Here is a 7,403-nt window from a genome sequence, read left to right on the forward strand (position 1 = left end):
TTCCTGCTCTATAATACATCCCAAACAGTAGACTTGACTTTCTTAAATTTGGATTTCTGAGCAGATAGGTGCATTCCCATTTGGATTTCTATTCCCCTTATTATCAACCCATTTCCTCCCTTTCAATTACCCAATCTATGCCAAGCTGAGATAAAACCAGGTTAGAGTTGGAGCCCAACTTCGAATGGAGGGCTCTGCTTCCAGTAGTGGTGGTGCTGCAAATAAGTCACCAGGCGTAAATAATGTTTCTCCCTTACCTACATATATTTTATTTTGAAAATTATAAGCATAGCTTAAAACGTTTTTAGAAGGTACAACTCTTTTGGGATTAGCCTCACTGATTTATTATTTTGGATAGGATGACTGTATAATACTACTACTCTAAGTGCCTTTGAGAGTGAAAGGGTCTCCATATATAATGTTCAGATAAAAGGCTTTATAAAGTAAGATTGTCCTGGTGAAACTGGGACATTTAGTCACCCTACTTATAGGTCCTATATTTGTCTTCAGTTACAGGTCATCTCATAAAGCTTTGGCATGAAATCTAGTAAACTATATAGTAGAAAGGTGCAGCATTAATTGGAATTTAAATATACCTGACATTTTTATTTAAAAATCTTTGCCATTGGATTATAATCATTTCTTGTTTTATAGAATTTTAGCCTACCTTTGTATGTAAACAGTTAGTTTATTGTTTTGTAAAATCCAAGGTTCAGGAGTTAGGGCAGCATGTTTAAATTTACCTCTTATCACCTACATGCTAGATAAGTTTCTAACCCTATATAGATAATTATATGCTAATCTATATTTCATTATTGGGGTAAAAGGCTCTTATTATATTTTAGTATTAAGATTTGTGTCCAGTTTTTCTTTTTTAAAATATAACCAATTATTATATCTACAGTTAGGCCTTCGGAATGTAAAAATTGAGAGAACATTAGCAAGATCTAATTATGAAGCTTTGAATATGTGTGTGAGAAAACAGGTATATTAACATTTATGCAAAAACTAGAATGCATTCTTCTTTAGCCACATGATTTTAGTAATAATATCTTTTCATAATCTGGTAATGATAGCTAAGGAAATGAAAATATTTCACAAGAAATTGAAAAATGGCACATTCTATTTTTTACTTATTTTTTGCTTGAGGCATTTTTTTGTTTGTTTTCAATTTGGAATACTTGAAGAACATATTTAATCATGGATTTAATGTAAAATATTTTGTAAATAGGAGCGAGGCAATAGCTTTGATTTTCTTTTTCATTGCTGTTGTAAAATAAGATTTTCTCTTGATCCTTATTTTCCCCTGAAGCATTTTAACTACATGCTTCTCATAATTGAAGTAAGTGTGCATATTTGTTAATGGTGCGCACATCTACAAGGCAAATAAGATCATTTTCATAGGGAAAAAGCTTCTTATTAGGCCAAAGTTATAATTTTTTTAGCTGTCCCCATTCATATTCTCCTGTCCTTTCTGTTATCAGCTTCTAGTTATATGGGCAGAACAGGACTGAAACTAATGTTCCTATAAAGGTTGGTCACTAGGGTACAGCATAGAATGTGCTTATCTCCAAAGACAAATGTGTTAATCCTACTCTATTAAGAAGGAGAAAGATAAATCCGACAATGAAAAAATGAGAAGAGTCATTTTGTTTCTGTAGGGTTAGAAGATCTTTGGAAATAGGCATTTCTTTCACGATAAGAAAAAAGAAAGAAATCCTGCTCCCACTAAAAAGTGCTGTTAGACACTCGCTACACTGAACGCAGATATAAATTGTCTGAAACATCCAAAGCTTCTGCACAGCAACAAAACAGAGTGAGAGGCAACCTATGTAAATCATATAGCTGCTAAAAGATTAATCTCCCAAATATATAAGAACCCCAACAACTCAATAGCAAAAGAACTAATCACTTGATTGAATATGGGATAAGGACCTGAAGAGCCAGTACTCCAAAAAAGATATACAAATGGCTAACAGGTACATGAAAAAATTCTGTGTCCCCAGTCATCGGGAGATGAAAATCAAAACCACAGTAAGATATCACGTCACACCTGTCAGCATGGCCATTATCAAAAAACCAAAAGACAACCAGTGTTGGCAAGGATGTGGAGAAATTGGCACCCTTGCATACTGTTGGTCTGAAAGCAAAATGGTACAACCGCTGTGGAAAATAATATGGAAGTTCTTTATAAAATTAAAAATAGAACTACCATATAATCCAGCAAACCCCGCTTTTTAGCTATTTATCCAAAAGAGTTGAAATCAGAAGCTCAAAGAGATTTTAGTGCTTCCATGGTCATTACATATCTTTCACAATAGCAAGATGTAAAAACAACCTAAATGGTTGTCAAGAAATGGATAAAGAAAATGTTGTGAATACATACAATGGGATACCATTCAGCTTTAAAGAAGAAAGAAATTCTGTAATATGAGACAACACAGAACCTTGAGAGCATTAAGCTAAGTGAAATAAACCAGGTACAGAAACAAATACTGTATGTTTTAACTTATATGAGATACCTACTAGTAAAATAGTCAGATTTATGGAATCAGAGTAGAATGTTGGTTTCCGGGGACTGGGGGACAGAGGTAGGGAGTAAGTAATTAATGGCATAAAGTTTCAGTTAAGCAAGATGAATATGCCCTAGAGATTTGCTTTACAACACTGTATTTTTATCATCAACGATAATGTATCGTACATTTAAAATTTTCTAAAGAGAGTGGATCTGATGTTAAGTGTTCTTACCACAATAAAATAGAATTTAAAAAATAAGCTCCAAAAATTGAAAGTAGAAACTTTAAAATCTCAAGGACACTGAATTGGCACAGGTTTTCCCTTCCAGTCTACTCAGGTTCTGTCATAGGGCCTGGCCTATACCTAGGCATTTTTAATTTAAATTGTGTGTTAACCTAAATTGAACTTGAAGTAGCCATGTATATTAGCCACTTAATTCAACTAATAGTAAAATCAGCAACAAACAGTGGTTTGAAATAACTGCTAGGCGATCCAGAGTTTTTAATACAAGTTTCAGGAAGATAAAAGCCTCAGGGTACTATCTAAGTTAGGAGGAAAAAAAGACCACCATTTCCACCTCTTCAAAGAGATTTATCTTGTTCTTTCTTAATTAGAGGGCAAACGTTTCCCCACTGACTGCAATGGACAGAATAATGCCCTCATCCCCCAAATATGTCTATGTCCTAATCCTCAGAATCTGTGATTATGTTTCTTACACAAAATACCACAAACTAGATACTTAAAGCAACAGAAATTTGGTGTCTCACAGCTCTGGAAGCAAGAAGTCCTCATACAGCTGTTGGCAGGGGGCCAAGATCCCTATCCAACCTGTAGGAGAATTTTTCATTGTTTCTCCTAGCATCTGGTGTTTGCTGGCATTCCTTGGCTTGCGGATGCATTCCAGTGAAAATAAAGAAATCCCCCACCCTTTTGTGTTCCAGGTAAAGACTAATGAGAAGGACCAGCTTGTCCTCACATCCTCTGATATAAGACCAATCTTTGTCCTAAGACTTGTGGATGACTCCCATTTTCCTGCCTCTATAAAACTTTAGGCCCCCTTCCTTTTATATGTTTCTCATGAATTTATGCAATACCCTGAATAAAATATCTCCTTAATTGTCTGGTGTATTTTGTCTTTCTCATTGGCAAATTATTAAATGTAAATAGAATTTTTTCCTAAATCTTTTGCAATATTATTTGCTAGCAGGTATATTATCTTCAGCTTTCTTACTAAATCCTTTTTCTGTTTTTGCACCTAAAATGTCCTTGTTTCTTTAATTTATTGGGCTCTTCATCCCTTTACTATCTAGAATGCCAGAGCCAAATATCTTTTAATAGAGTCCTTTATCTCTCTCTTTTTTCTTTACACTTTCCTTGCATATCACTGTCTAGGGCAGGCATGGGGGACCTTTTTTCTGCCAAGGGCCATTTGGATATTTTATAACATCATTTCAGGGCCATACAAAATTATCAACTTAAAAATTAGCCTGCTATATTTGGTTAAACATTTAATTAACTCACCCCTAATGCCTTGGCAGGGCCAGACCAAATGATTTCATGGGCCTTATACAGATGTTCCCCACTCCCGGTTTAGTGCATCTCTATTCTCACACAAATGACCCTAAAATGCTTTGATAAACTAGTCATTCTTCTTTTTTAAATTTTATTTTTCAATTATAGTTTACATTCACTACTATTTTGTATCAGTTTCAGGTGTAAAGCATTATGGTTAGACAAACAGATTCTTTACAGAGTGATCCCCTGATATTTCAAGTACCCATCTGACACCAGGCTTACTTATCACAATATTATTGACTATATTTCCTATGCTGTACTTTACATCCCCATGACTATTTTGTAAGTACCAGTTTATATATCTTTATTCCTTTACCTTTTTCACTCAGCCCCCAAACCCTATCCCCCCTGCCAACCATCAGTCTGTTCTCTGTATCTATGAGTCTGTAACTGTTGTATTTGTTTTCTATTGTTCCTTAGATTCCACATATTAGTGAAACCATATGGCATTTGTCTTTTTCTGAGTGCCTTATTTCACTTAGCATAACACCCTTTAAGACCCTCCATGCTGTTGCAAATGGTAAGATTTCATTTATTTTATGGCTGAGTAATATTCAATTGCACTTTTTTTATCCGCTCATCTATTGATAACATGTGGATTACTTCCATATCTTGGCTATTATAAATAACACTGCAATGAACACATATTATTTTGAATTAGTGTTTGGGGTTTCTTCAGATATATACCCAGAAGTGGAATCACTGGGCCATAATCCTGTTCTATTTTTAACTTTTTGAAAATCCTCCATATTGTTTTCCATAGTGGCTGCATGAGTAATGAATCTGCATTTCTACCAACAGTACATAAGGGTTCCCTTTACTTCACATCCTCACCAACATTTGTTGTTTATTGATTTCCACAACCATTCTGACTGGTGTGAGGTGATTTCTGAAGAATCTGTAACTACTGTTCAGTATAACATTTTAATTATCATTAAAAAGACTGAATTCAGGGCCCTTAAAGCCTGAACTTTCTCCTTCAAATGATGTATGAAATTAAAAATTAAAGTAATTTTGATTAAAATTATTTAAAGTTTTACATTTTATTTCATTAGCAACATTTATCAACAACTTTGTTATGTAGGATTGTTCTTTATTGAAAGTAATTGTCAGGGAAATTAAGTGTCTTACTCTTAATTTTATATGTAAATTGGAGCTAGGATAATACCAATGATATAGTCACAGATATTAATCTCACAACTTATTCAACCTATTGACTTATATCTACAATCTTGTTAAGTTAATACTAAAAAAAAATAAGGAAAACATACACTGCATAGAAACAGGATGAACTAACTAACCACTGATAATGCATGGATACATTTGTCTAGAAATTACTATTTTGAGCTAGTGGAGATTTTAGTCTCATTGTATACCAAGTTGCTAATATTAATTAGAATATCTATTGTTTAGTTTTAGGGATATATATATGTATTGTACATGTTAAGTTTAGGAGTAGATATAAAAAGTGTTAATTGATTTCTGGGAAGTGTTGAGTGCCAAAAAGAATATTTCAAGAGAGACTTACTTTGCAAAGTGTTTACTCTTCTTGTAACCACAAACCTGAGTTATATTGCTATGGAGCAGAGCAATAACCTAATTGTCAACTAGAGCACCTCATCCTAGTGTTAGAGATAATTAAAATGAGAAAAGTACACTGCACTTTGGAGTTGAAGTAAGCTTAGCTAGAAGAGGAACTGCTCATAATTAACTTCATTTTGGGAGAAGGTCAGAGTAGAGTTTCGAAAGGACTTTTGTTGTTATAAAAAGATGAAATGATGAGATGATGAAGAGATGTGCTTGAGTTATAAGTAAAGGACCAGTACCAAGTTTTCAATGTCATGGATACTACATGCAATATGGCTGTAGACACTGTAAATAATAAGAATGTCTGTGAATTCATATTTTCTCACATCTTTCACCTGGTGTTTTCATGGTTTAGAGAAAAGTTCAGGAGCCTCAAGATGGTAAGGTGCATTCCTGTAGTGGCTCTTACAGATGATTGCTGTGGCTTACAATCAACAATTCCTCACTGCCTTGATTATTTTCTAGCTCCTTCTTGTAGCAAAGAGGAGTGCTTTTACCCAAAGAGGCAATGTGATGAGGACATAGAAATTTAACAAGATAACATCTAGATTTTTAAAAATATTTTTAACAGTTTTTAATGTTCTGCAATCATTTTTCTTCTACTGAAGAAAAAAATGAAATAGAAACAGTGAAAATGTTCCTATGCTTCTTGCAATGATAGGAGGAAACAAGGAATTGAGGAAATTCCTCCTAAGAAACACTTATTTTGTCTCAAAATAAGAGGCAAAAAAAGTCATTTTCTCAAAGGTAAAGGGAGTGGGGATAATCTAAAAAGAATGTAAGAGGGGAATATTTTGTTTGTACTTTTAATAACTTTGTCTAATTATCTACACTAATAAAAGACAAAGATGCTAATTGACCATACCTTCGCTATGCCCTAAGGCACACCCACCAACCAATCACAGAGACTACATGAAAATTAAACCAACCAAGATGGCGCCGGCATCCATGGAGCTGGAGTAAGCAGAGGTGCTTAGTTGCCCCAGCTATGGAGGAAGCCAAGCTTCCCGCCAGCTCTGAGCCGGCTGTGGCCTCAGCTCATGGCAACGAAGTTTCAATTATAGAAGACATATAAATCCTAGATACCTGCTTCCAGCCAGCCTCCACTAGGAGCTTGGGTGGCTGGGGGTTGTTGTGGCCAGCCTGCAAACAGCCATCAGCCCCTCACCCAGGCTGGCCAGGCACCCCAGCAGGGACCCCCACCCTGAAGGGGCTGTGGCCAGCCTGCAAACAGCCATCAGCCCCTCACCCAGGCTGGCCAGGCACCCCAGCAGGGACCCCCACCCTGAAGGGGCTGTGGCCAGCCTGCAAACAGCCATCAGCCACTCACCCAGGCTGGCCACACCTTCATGGGATGAAGGTCCCCGCTTTGGGGTTTGGCCAGCCTGCAAACTGCCATCAGACACTCACCCAGACTGGCCAGGCATCCCAGCAGGACCCCCACCACCCTGAAGGGGGTGTGGCCAGCCTTAAAATGGCCCTCAGCTCCTCACCCAGGCTGGCTAGGCACCCCAGTTGGGACCCCCAAGCTGAAGGTGCTATGGCAAGTCTGTAAACAGTCATCAGCCCCTCACCCAGGCTGGCCAGGCACCCCAGTGGGGACCCCTACCCTGAAAGGGGTGTGGCCAGCATGAAAATGGCCCTCATCCCCTCTCCCAGGCTGGCCAGGCACCCCAGTGGGACCCCCACCCTGATCCGGGACACCCTTCAGGGCAAATCAGCCG

This window comes from Myotis davidii, unplaced genomic scaffold (assembly GCF_000327345.1).
Source record: "Myotis davidii unplaced genomic scaffold, ASM32734v1 scaffold252, whole genome shotgun sequence".
In the NCBI taxonomy this organism is placed as follows: Eukaryota; Metazoa; Chordata; class Mammalia; order Chiroptera; family Vespertilionidae; genus Myotis; species Myotis davidii.